Source organism: Mesoplodon densirostris, chromosome 16, assembly GCF_025265405.1.
Source record: "Mesoplodon densirostris isolate mMesDen1 chromosome 16, mMesDen1 primary haplotype, whole genome shotgun sequence".
NCBI lineage: Eukaryota > Metazoa > Chordata > Mammalia > Artiodactyla > Ziphiidae > Mesoplodon > Mesoplodon densirostris.
Genome location: NC_082676.1, coordinates 73,522,902 through 73,534,441, shown reverse-complemented (window position 1 = coordinate 73,534,441; position 11,540 = coordinate 73,522,902).

Sequence of the window (11,540 nt, the reverse complement as noted above, 5' to 3'; positions counted from 1 at the left end):
GTGTGTGTGTGTGTATGTAAGAGTGGAGTATTTGTGCATGAGGATGATGGGGAAGAGGGGACCCTGAGGCATAGGAAAAAGGTGATCAGGAGTCAGGATTGCCCCAAAAAGCAGTTGAATAACTTCTTAGTGGCTTCTAGAACATCTACAGTTTTCTGTACTTTTATCATTGTAGAAGGAAATTGGAGCAGCCAGCCCTCTTCTTACTCCATGTGAAACTCTGCCCAGTGGCTTTTCATTCATGGACTCATTGAGTCTAGTAGCTGCTAACTGGTAGCAGTAGGTGATATCCAGCTTAAGAAGTGTTAGATTTGGCCTATGAAGAACATATTAACTTTTGCAAATTTGTTGCCAATGTCTAAATTTGGAAAAATTTCCGTAAAAACTTAGAATTCCTGCTTTTTGAAAGAGAGAGATTTGAAAACACCAAATCTTCATTCTCATATAACCCCAGCATGCTGGGCCGACACAGTGGGGTGTCTCTCTGGGGATATGTGTTCCCCAGTTTTCCACAGACCCCATTACTCCCTATTGTCCTTGGGCTCTGTGGCCATTTATCAACACACTCACATATTGCTCCTTTTAAATATAGAATAAGATAAAAGTAAAATATGTTTTGTATGAACATCTCTATCAACTGTAAGAAAAAGACAGACCGAGAGTCTTTATGAATGCCAAGAAATGTTTTCTTATACCTGTTTTACTTCACTCATGGCTGTTGTAGGCATTTGAGTTTGAGAGCCTAAATTATACTTATTTATACTAGAAGGGTGCAAATGACAGTGAGTTTGACAATGGTCGATATGTGGTACACACATGATCACTTGTGGAGAGTGTTATCACTTCCATCTTTGTTCTGTAATCAGCATATAGATCCAGACATAAAAATATATGAGGTGGCTGGGCTCAAGAATTTATCTCCTCAGATCATTAGGATTTATTTGAACCATCAAAACTCCACTTTCATTTTTGTAAAAAAACAATTTCTGGAAATAGCTTTTAAAGGGTAAATGCTACTATCCTTAGTGAATTGTGTGAATAACCACAGAATTTTGTATATAAAGAGTGAGTTGAGGAAAGAGTCATTGACCTCTTTGTATCTGACAGGATTAAGGAGACCCAGGTGAGAAGGAAGCTGTTCTTGTCAGTCAAGACTTCTCAGCACAAAGGGGCACGTGCTGCCTCAGTACATGAAATTCTTAAGTGGCTCTCCCAAAGCTATAAAATGTCTCTTTTTAAAAAACAGATGGAAACATTGTACTGGGGAAATCTGAGGACTTTAATACATTTCAGGTCCTGCAGATTTTTTGTAATAGACTACAGAGGTAGTTCAAAAGGGAGGGGAATGCTATTAGAATGGAACAGTTGAAGACCCTTAAAATATGAAACACACACATGCATAGACAACAGCAATGGCATTTACCAAAAGATACATTTTCGAAGAGAAAGAAAATAAAGGCAAGCACTGGATAAGACCAAAATCTAAATGGGATCATATAAATCAATAAGGTAACATCGGACCTTTTCCCCTTGGTGGGGTGTTGAGGGAACTCTAAAGTCTCATTATAATAATAGATTTCAATATTAGACTTAGACATGACCTAAGAGGTCAACTCATGTCCTATCAAGTACAGGAATTCCCTCTATGAGGTCCACAACAGCTCCCTGTGCCAATCCCAGGTGTAGATTTTTTTTCAGTGCATCACATTGAATTTAAAGCATAATTAAGCCCAAGAACAAAACACACTTCCTCACACTGAGATCTTGCCCCACTCTCGACAATTATATTTTTGTACAATTTCTTAGTCTGGATCTTCTACAGGAAAAAGAGGCCAGAGGTGGATTTAATAGATTGAATATAAGATTGAAAATTCAAACGCTGGTTGGTTATTCTGTTTGTTCCCACACCCACCTCATGCCACCCCACCCCCAATCCACATTCCTCTTTGTTCTATCCTGCTTTATGTCCCATGAGGTGATATCTATGGATGGAATCATCCCTTCCCTGTGTCCTCAGGCTTGGCTTCTGGGAGGTACTGACAGGAGATTGGAGGGCAAGAGAGAGATAGAGAAATCACAGTATTTGTTCTCGGATTCTCTTCCTTCTGGGCCTCATGTCTGAGAGTGGATATGATCTTATGCTGTGCTACAGCTCCTGTGTAGCTTTTCTTGCGCCTTCAGAATTAAGATGGTAAAAATTCCTTCCTGTTGGTGGATTCTGGGTATCTCAATATCCCTTATTAGTTCCCTTAACTATCCAACTATCTTCACTGTTTTGCACATGGTCTAGGCATTAAACTCTCTGTAACCAGACTCTTTGTATGGACTACCTGCTCCTGCACAGACCCTGAAAAATATAATTTCTTTTCCTAGAAGTCCTGAGCAACTCTTTAAATGTTTGTGGTATTCTGGTTAATAGTAATAATGATTCTGATAGCAAAGTTAATTGAGAGGTTTCTGTAGATCAAGCAGTGTATTTTATATGCATTGTCCCATTTAAGTCTCATTCACCCCAGAGGTAAAGATTTTTTATTATCCCTATTTTTCATATATGAAACTTGAAACTTAGAAAAATTAAATAATTTGTTTATGGTTCCACAACAACTAAAGAATGGACCTGAGACTCAAACTCAGGTTTCTCTGAAGCTATCGTAGAAAGACAGAGTGGAGAGCTGTCCTGAAATCTCTGAGAAGCTGCTGTAGAAGACTTGGACTTTTTTTTCTGTGAGGACAAAGGGCAAAATCACCCCCAAAGGGTAGAAGCAGTGGTGTGGTGATAAATATTTAATAATGGTCTCTCACTGTGGGGGGGGGAGAAGCCCTGATTTGTGGCTTTTGGCAATTTCTGTAGTGTAAACACACCCACCATAGTTGATTTCAAGGTGCCAACTTGAGGTCACCAAGTGTGGAGTTAGGAATAGATGTGCACAGTCAGCTCTTGAGTTGGTGTGAATAAGCATGGACCCGCTCTAGTGCACCATTGGGTAGAAGTCTCAAGGAAGCAGATTTTTTCTAAATAAGAGGAAGAGCCATCCAAAATGGCTATTGGCTGCCCTGTGAAGGAATGAGGTAGTCATTATTGTAGGTCACCTGAAGCACAGGGAGCTGTTGTGGACCTCATAGAGGGAATTCCTGTACTTGATAGGACATGAGTTGACCTCTTAGGTCATGTCTAAGTCTAATATTGAAAGATATTACATGGATTCTGTGTAGGAGAGAAGAAAGAGTTCAGACTTTGGAAAAAGACAAGCCCAAGATTCTGATTCCAATTTGTGACCTTGAACAAGATAGTAAACCACTTTGAGCTTTTGTTGTCTCATCTCTGTAAAATGGACATAATAATACCTCTTCCTCTTGTTAGTCACACGATTAAGTGACAGAGCCTTGGAAAAGTTACCAAATGCATATTCTACATCTCTCCCTCTAACACTCCCATTCATCCCTCTCCTCCTGGGGGCAGAAAGCAAGCATCTATATGGGAACCTCTTTATAAGCAAGTCAGGTTACAGGATTAACATCTAAGATTCCTATTTCATGGTCTGACCTGTGGTATTAAAAATACATATATAATACATTGAGCTGTATTACAATGTGGTTCTATTGAAATTGGCTGGAAATTAAAAAGAAAAGAGAAAGAGGATTCTACCAGAATCTTGACCACTAAATCTAACTAAAGGCTGTGGAACCTCTCTGAGATATTCATATCAGAAGTCCAGCCAGCTGGAATGTATTTTGTAACCCTGCCTCCAATGTAGCATTATCAGAGGAAACAAATGAATGACCTGCCAAATTAGTTTTGGACACACCAACCCATGCTGGCACAGCACAGTAAGGTTCAAGAAGAAGAAAAATAGAGGCCACCATTCCAAGCCCTGAGTCACTTTTAAGGGCCAAAGTCAGTACGTGACTCCAGAACTTGCCTGTCCATTGACAAGGCTGCCATAAACGTCCAGGGAAGAACAAGAAAGCCCTAAGACAAATCATTTCCTTATTTACTTTCCTAAGAGTCCTTCTGGAAGTAGACATGTTGGAATTTTAATCACGTACTTAAGAGCAGAGTTGGATGAAAATTGCACTGTCTGCACTTAAGCTACTTCTATCAAGTGGGCTGAGCAGATAGAAAGATGGAGATTACATAGAAAGCTGTTAACTAGTCTTGCCTCAAAGAAGATTTTGCTGTTAAGGGGCCTAGTTAGATTTCAGAAAATACATTCTTTTTAATTTTAGTTCAAAAAAGTTACTTGTTGGAAAATGTTATTAAATTTATTTCAAAATTCACCACCTAATTCAGGATACTTCTTGATTTCAGAGAGGCTGACAAAGAAGGCTTGGCCAATCAAAGATCTATAAAGCTGTTTGAGTTTTATCCTCTTATAAGACTGAGAAATTGAGACCTCTTCAAAGAAGGAGAGTATGGAAAAAAGAATGGACTTTTCCAGCACCTGCAACACGCCAGACAATTAGCTATCTATTCTTGTTAAATCCTCACTACAACTCTGTTCTTTCTGTATATGTGGAAACTGAGGTTCAGAATCATAAAATAACTTCTTAAGATTACAAAGAACCAAATTGTTCTGTGTGAGATTCAAATCCAACTCTAACTCCAAGAACCATTTTTTTAAACCATATTATTCAACTTCCTGCCCTATTTAATGTTTTAAATCTTGAGTGTTTTATTTTTATTTTTTATCAATATTAGGCATCTAGGCTAAAGCTCTTGGACATGATAATTATTGGGCAAAAAGTGCAAAGTTCAGTCCAATCCGGGCACAGCCTGTATTCATGTGAACTCAGCCCAGTGGATTTGTGTGGGTATACATGACCTGCTGAGTTGGACTCTGTCCTCAAGGGACTCTGGAAAGACAGAATAACTCAGGAGAAGCATTTAGAGCATAACACTACCCAGCGGCTAATCAAGCATAAATGGGGTGGTTCCGTGCATAAATTCAATAAGATCTCGACAAAAGGAAAAGTCCATGTTGGTGGGTGGAGGAGGTGATGTGGGGATATCACTATAGGAAAGATAGTTTTTTGCAGAGGGAAGACCGGTTGGTCAGTTTGGCCTTTGCTAGGTTAAGAGATAATTGGAAATTAACTGAAGCATAGAAATGAAAATGGGTGTGGAACATGCAGAGTCAAATTACAATGCAATATCACTACCTGCCCTCCAAAATAACTAAAATAAACACTGAACATATCAAGTACTGGTGAGGATATAGAGCAACTAGAACTCTCATACATTGCTAGTGTGAGAATCAATTAGTTACAGCCAGCGTGGAAACTGTTTGGCAGTTTCTACTAAAATTAATCACATGCACACTCCACATTCAGCAAGTCCTCTCCTAGGAATAAGCCCAGCAAAGATGTGGACATATATTCACCAAAAGACATGTATTAGAACGTTCATAACAGCACTATTCATAATAGCCAACTGGAAATTGCCCTAATAGCCATCAGCAGTAGAATGGATATAGACTTTTTGGTGTACTCATACAATGAATATCAATAGCAAAGAGGGTGGACAGTCTGCAACTATACACAATAACAAGGATAAATTTCTCAAACATAATATTGAGTGAAATAAGCCAGACATAAAAGAATAAATGCTATATTATTCCATTTATAGAAACTTCAAAGAAAAAGATTAAACTATGGTATTAGAATTTAAGATAGTGGATACCCTTGGTGAGATAGTAACTGGGTGGGGTTGTGTGTGAGTGGCTTCTAGGTGCTATTGATGTTTCATTTTATAATCTGGACTCTTGTTATACAGGTGTGTTCAGGTTGTGAAAATTCATCAAAACGTACACTTACAATAAGCACAATTCTTCCTATGTGGATGATATGTCAATAAAAGTTTAAAAAATTAATACACGGAAGGTGACAATCCAGACTGGAACATCTAATCTCCAGCAATGTTTAGTTGCTCTTGTTAAATGGGAAGGGAGGCTGGCCTTGCAGAAAGATGTTCTCCAACTTTACAGTCCCCATAGTCATGATGATGTTCGTGGTAGATTATTGAAAATCTAGCAATGCCTGCAGATAAGTGTATATGTGCATATACAAGAAGAAAAGCCACTTCTTCTACTTCCCCCTGCCTCCTGCCTCCCACATTTCCAGCCCCCAATCAGCCTCCTGCTAAGTATTAGTTAACCTCCTAAATCAATACATCTTGATCTAAACCTAATAGGAAGGAATGTTTGCTTTTGTATCTGGGTTCAAAGTACAGACTACAGTAGTTGGCTTTTAAGTTTATGTTATAGGATTAATTTTCTTGCTCAAAAATGAAATGAGGAATACATTAAGACTGCGAAAGGAAAAAACACATGATTGATGAACTGGCTTATATGACTATAGTTCCTCTAGCAACAAAAATATTTGGTACGTTCCCTTATTATTGAGATCAAGCCATGCGCCTGGATCTAAATGACACAAAAATGGTTTGAATTAGAGTCAAATAATTGCCATTCTTAGTGAACATAAACTTTTTGGAGGGGGGTGGTAGATGGGGATAAAAAATAACTAATAAACTCTGAAGCAAAAGCTCACATCTGAGCCTTAAGCTTCAAAGCTCTTAAAAAGGAGGCTTCCCCCCCACCCCGCCCCCCAGCCCTTAAGAGAGAGAGTGAGATGCACGCAGCAGGAGGAGTGGTTTTCCCAAGCTGATTTTTCTTAAGGGGTGACCCAGCCTGGGTCGGAATGTTACCATGTGATCAGCCCAGACTGCGGCAGCAACACAGTCTCAGCACAGAAGTTAGGACTTTCTGCAGCATCATTAAAATAATTGGGAGAGAAAAACAATGTTAAGCTCCACAAGCTTGAATCACAAGCCTCCTGGAAAGGTTAATAAGCTTGTTGCTCTGCAACCTCCTCCCCTTTCTTCAATGCCTTGCCACCCCACCCTTCCCTCTTGCGGTGACAGACTGGTTATCAGTTGGGAAAGGAAGCTTCAGAATACAGCCTTTCTTCTGAAGATGAATGGCCCCCATTCCACTACTGGTGTTGCAAGATTCTTGTTTATGATGATGCCGTGCAGATCTAAAAGGGGGTCTCTGCTTTTGCTCTCATGACTGGAAGTTACTGAGCTAGGAGGCTCTTGGGGTCCAAAAGGAAGTCAGTCCTGCAGGATAAAGGTGAATCTGTCAGAGGAAAGGAGAGGAACTGGTGAGTGGGGTGGAGGCAACGCACAGACTGAGGTTGGATTTTATTAATGAGAGGTGAGCAGCATAGGTCCAGTGAGGGAGACGGAACCCTCAGTAACCAGAGAAGCAGAAGCAATTGTAGTGCAGCTCACAGAGAAAATGTTAAGAGCATGGAATAAATTCAGTTGCCATGGGTGGTGTGCCAGCTAGGGGAGGGCAGCACTGGATAACTGGATTTGTGTCAGGAAAAAGAGTGAGAGTAGAAAGAGAGAGAGAGACAAACAGCTGCAAGGGATTGAGCTTTCTTCTTCCTAACTTCTCTTTGGCCTTGGAATACCCTGCAGTCCAAGATGGACTTCAGCAGAGTCATCTGACTCAGGCAACCACCATCCCCCTCAACGGTCTGAATCTTGAGGCTGGGATCAAGGTATGGTTAGAAATGAGGGAACAGCTCCCTCTCTTCCTCACCATCAGTGAGCTTAAGAAAATATAGTTGGTACCAATGCTCGTTACTAATGGAGGCTAAGAGGGAAGGGTGCCTTCCCCAAAGAGATGATGACTTTTCAAATTTTGTTAAAACTGGTGGATTTGGGTGAGCATAGCCCCTAAAAGAAAGAGAGAGATGTTTAGTCCTTAAGAAAGATATTTCAGAAACCATATCCAGGGGAGCAACAGACCCACAAAGGTAATTCTCACTTCTCTGTGTTAAATGAAAGCCCTCCTTAATGTGTGGGAGTTAAAGTGTGGACAACTGTTTGGATTTGGAGCTTATCCTTTATACAGGCCATGCTCCCTGACAGATACAGTTGACTCCTAATTGAACTCAACTTTCTCAGCTGAGTGTGTATCAGTGAAGCCACCCCAGGTAATCCTACCCGGAACATTTGGACTTCTCCAGCTGAAGTCTTTGCTCAGTTGTTTAGCCTTTTATGCTTGGCTCCATCCTGCACCCTAATCTCAATGACTACCATACCATCGGCCCCTTTTTAGGGACAATTGTTCTCTTCCAGCCCTGCAGAATGGACAGTCTTCTGATATAAAAACAACCCCAAAGTGTTAATCCTTAAATGCTTATTTCTTACTCACATGAATACTTCCACATTATCAGTCAGTGACCCAGGCTCTTTCCATCTTGTGGCGCTGCCATTTTGGGGGTCTTTGACAGGAAATTAGACCGTAGAAAAGGCACCAGCATTTTAACCTTTTTGTTTGGAAGTGATACACATAATTTCTTCTTATATTCCATTGGGGAATCTTAGTCACACGGCCCAGCCTAGATTCAGGAGGGACTGGGAATTGTATCTTCTCTCTGAGAATGGACGTCTCAGCCTAACAGCAGCTTTGCTCTAAAAGCATGACTCAGTATGTGTGACTTCCCATCAGCCATTGCTGATTGAACCAAGGGTATGCACCTGCCTATGCACCTGCCCTAGTCATAGACTGGCCACTGGCACCAGATGTGGCTCATTGTAAAACTATATGCCTTAACTGGTGCAGTGGCTTTTAGCTGAGTCAAATTGATGCCAAATATGGAAAGCAGACAGGTAAGTGAAAAAATAGACAAGCAAAAAGAAATGAAGTCCCATTCATGGCAGAGCACAGGGAGAGATATCTACAAAGCCCTGGTGATGGACACTTTACCCATTCCAGCATCCCCAAGACCTACTTGTTGTTGAAGACACATAGTCAGAAAAGAATGGAGCTAAGATTCAAACTTAGATCTTCCTGGTACTTAGAGCCTGATTTTTTTAACCTCACTATAATACTTTCCTACTTGATGTTTTAGATGGAACATTCTGGTATTTTTGTAAATTGGTTCATTGTCTTAATTCTCATACCCTTCCTATTTTAGAATTATATTGGGTTGGCCAAAAAGTTCGTTCAGGTTTTTCTGTAACAGCATATGAAAAACCCGAACGAACTTTTGGCCGACCCAGTATATTCACATCCTTTGCCATGTAACTTTGCATTTTGTCTCCTAGAAATGGAATTAATTTCTCTATCCATTGATGATGGAGCTGGCCACTGATGAACTTTAATCGGTGAAATGTGGATGGAAATGACTGTGTGCAGTTTACAGAAAAGGTGGTTTCATTCATTTCCTTCTGCTCCTATGATCACAATGAGAAAATCACTACCCAGGTAGCAAGAGCCTCATATAACTGAGTCCCCCAAAAGTGACACATGGAATAGATTTCAACCCAACCTAAAGCCCAAGCCAAGCCTAGTCAACCCCCAGTCTAAAGCAAACAGTCCCAGCTGACTTATAGACCCATGAGTGAGAAATGTAAATGCTGTTGTAAGCACAGGAGATTTGGAGTATTTTGCTGTGCAGCTCTATGGTGGCAAGGACTGACTAACACAATGCCAAAAAGCAAATACATTGCTAGTTAGCACAATTGTATAGATCTGCACGTTTTTAGCACCTACTATGAACATTTAATACAGCATATTATTATTTCTGATCCCAAATGTAGTAAATAATGCCTGCTTTAGCCCAAATGGTAATTTACATCCTCTGTGGCTAGCAAAATTTATGTTCTTATCACATATAAAAAAAGTTATTGTTTAACACTAAAAAAAATGTTTTTTCAGCCCAACAACCACATTTATTGAAGCTTAAAGATTTAAGACTTGTCTAAGAACTTTTCATAAGGATCATGCACTCATGGGTTATACACTGCAAAAGAAGGGCCACAATTTCTCTTGACTCACCAATTAGGTGTGGTTTCTCAGTCCTGGCTAAGACCAAAGATCTCTTTGCTCAATGCTCTGTCTAGTTCTTAGGTAAACAAGAGAAGCAAATCAACAGTTAAAAAAGGATGACACCATCATTTCCTCATTTAAACACCTTTCTCTGAGCATCGGTCACGCAACTTCTGTTTGGGACACACAAGGAGCATGGAAGGAGAAAGAATGCTGAAGGGAGCAGAGAAGTAGGGAGGTATTGAATGTGTTTACATGGAAGGGACTTACGATTTCAGAAACAAATTATAAATATGTTTCCACAGTTTATGACTTAAACTAGAAGATAGTATTCGAGTCCCTTACTTCTGTGTCAGGGTAAAAATATGATTACGGAGATGAAGCATGATTGGGCTAGAAGTGCCCTGAGTTGTAGTTTGATCCACTATGTACTCCAAATGAAATGCTCAGGTCTTTATTCAATTTAATCAGTTACTAGAGAACTCCATTTGATATGTTAATTGCTTGAATGAACATTTTGCTGAGACCAGAAATGACAAATTCATAATGTCTGTGCTGACACTCTCCTTCCACACTCATCACAAAGGTACCACTGTGGCAGACATTACTAATCCTGCTAAGCCTGGATGTGGCCTCAGGCTTTCTTAGTACAACACACTGTCAACAGTCACTACCAATCAATGAAGTTGTCACCTGAGATGATAACTAGTTACCTCGCTTGACCTAGATATTTTTTGCATTTTTGATATTGTCATTTGCTCTATGTACATTTGTCAATTTCCATCTGTCAAACCACTTCTAAAATAAAATCAGTGAAATTGTAAAAGGACAGATTGGAAAACAGATAATACTTTGAATAGTTATTTCCTTTTGTTCTTTTTTTCTTTTTCTTTGACCTGAAATTATCTAAAGATGGCAATACAACATGATAAACAAAGGCTCAGGGAGAATCAAAATTATTGACTAAAGAGAATTAAGAAAATAAATAGGGCACAGATCTTGTTGGTCTGTTAGAAAAATTCCTTAAGAAGCAGGTACAGTCACTGCAGCGTCACAGAAAGCAGTGGAAAGGCCTTAACAGTGGCAGAAATGCTCTCCCTGATTTAGCTACACACTGGGGGAATGTGGTCCAAAAACAAGTGGCTGCTCCTTGGGCAGAAAAGCAAATTTTGTGTTGTGACTCTGTGAGATTACTCATAGTAAACACAGTATAGTTTCAGACCAACTGGGGAAAATGTGTTAAAGAGAAAATACATATTAGCATAAGTGACTCATCGGTGTTTTCAGACTTGAGTGTAACACACAAATCTGAATTTATCAGCTCAGGGCTCCCTATGCTTTCCTTCCCCTCTCCTTCTTCTGCCAGGCACTCCCTCCAATGTTCCCTTTCCTCCTATTCTGAAAGCATCAGTGTCCTGGAAATTCTGGCAGCCCTCCTAGACCAGCTGCTGCCTCTGACCTGGACATTCCCAGCCTTCTACAAGGTCACAGGACATGCTGTATTCTGGGATTCTTCTAATGGAATCTGGAAAAGGCTTGAAACTGCATATCCCCACTGTCCCCATGACCCTCTGAGTCCCTGGCTTGTGGGTCTAGTTTTAAATGTAGGCTTTGACTTCCAGCCCTGCGATCGAGCCTCTATGGATTTGAATTAAATATAATCACGAATTTATAAATCCAGTACTACACTAC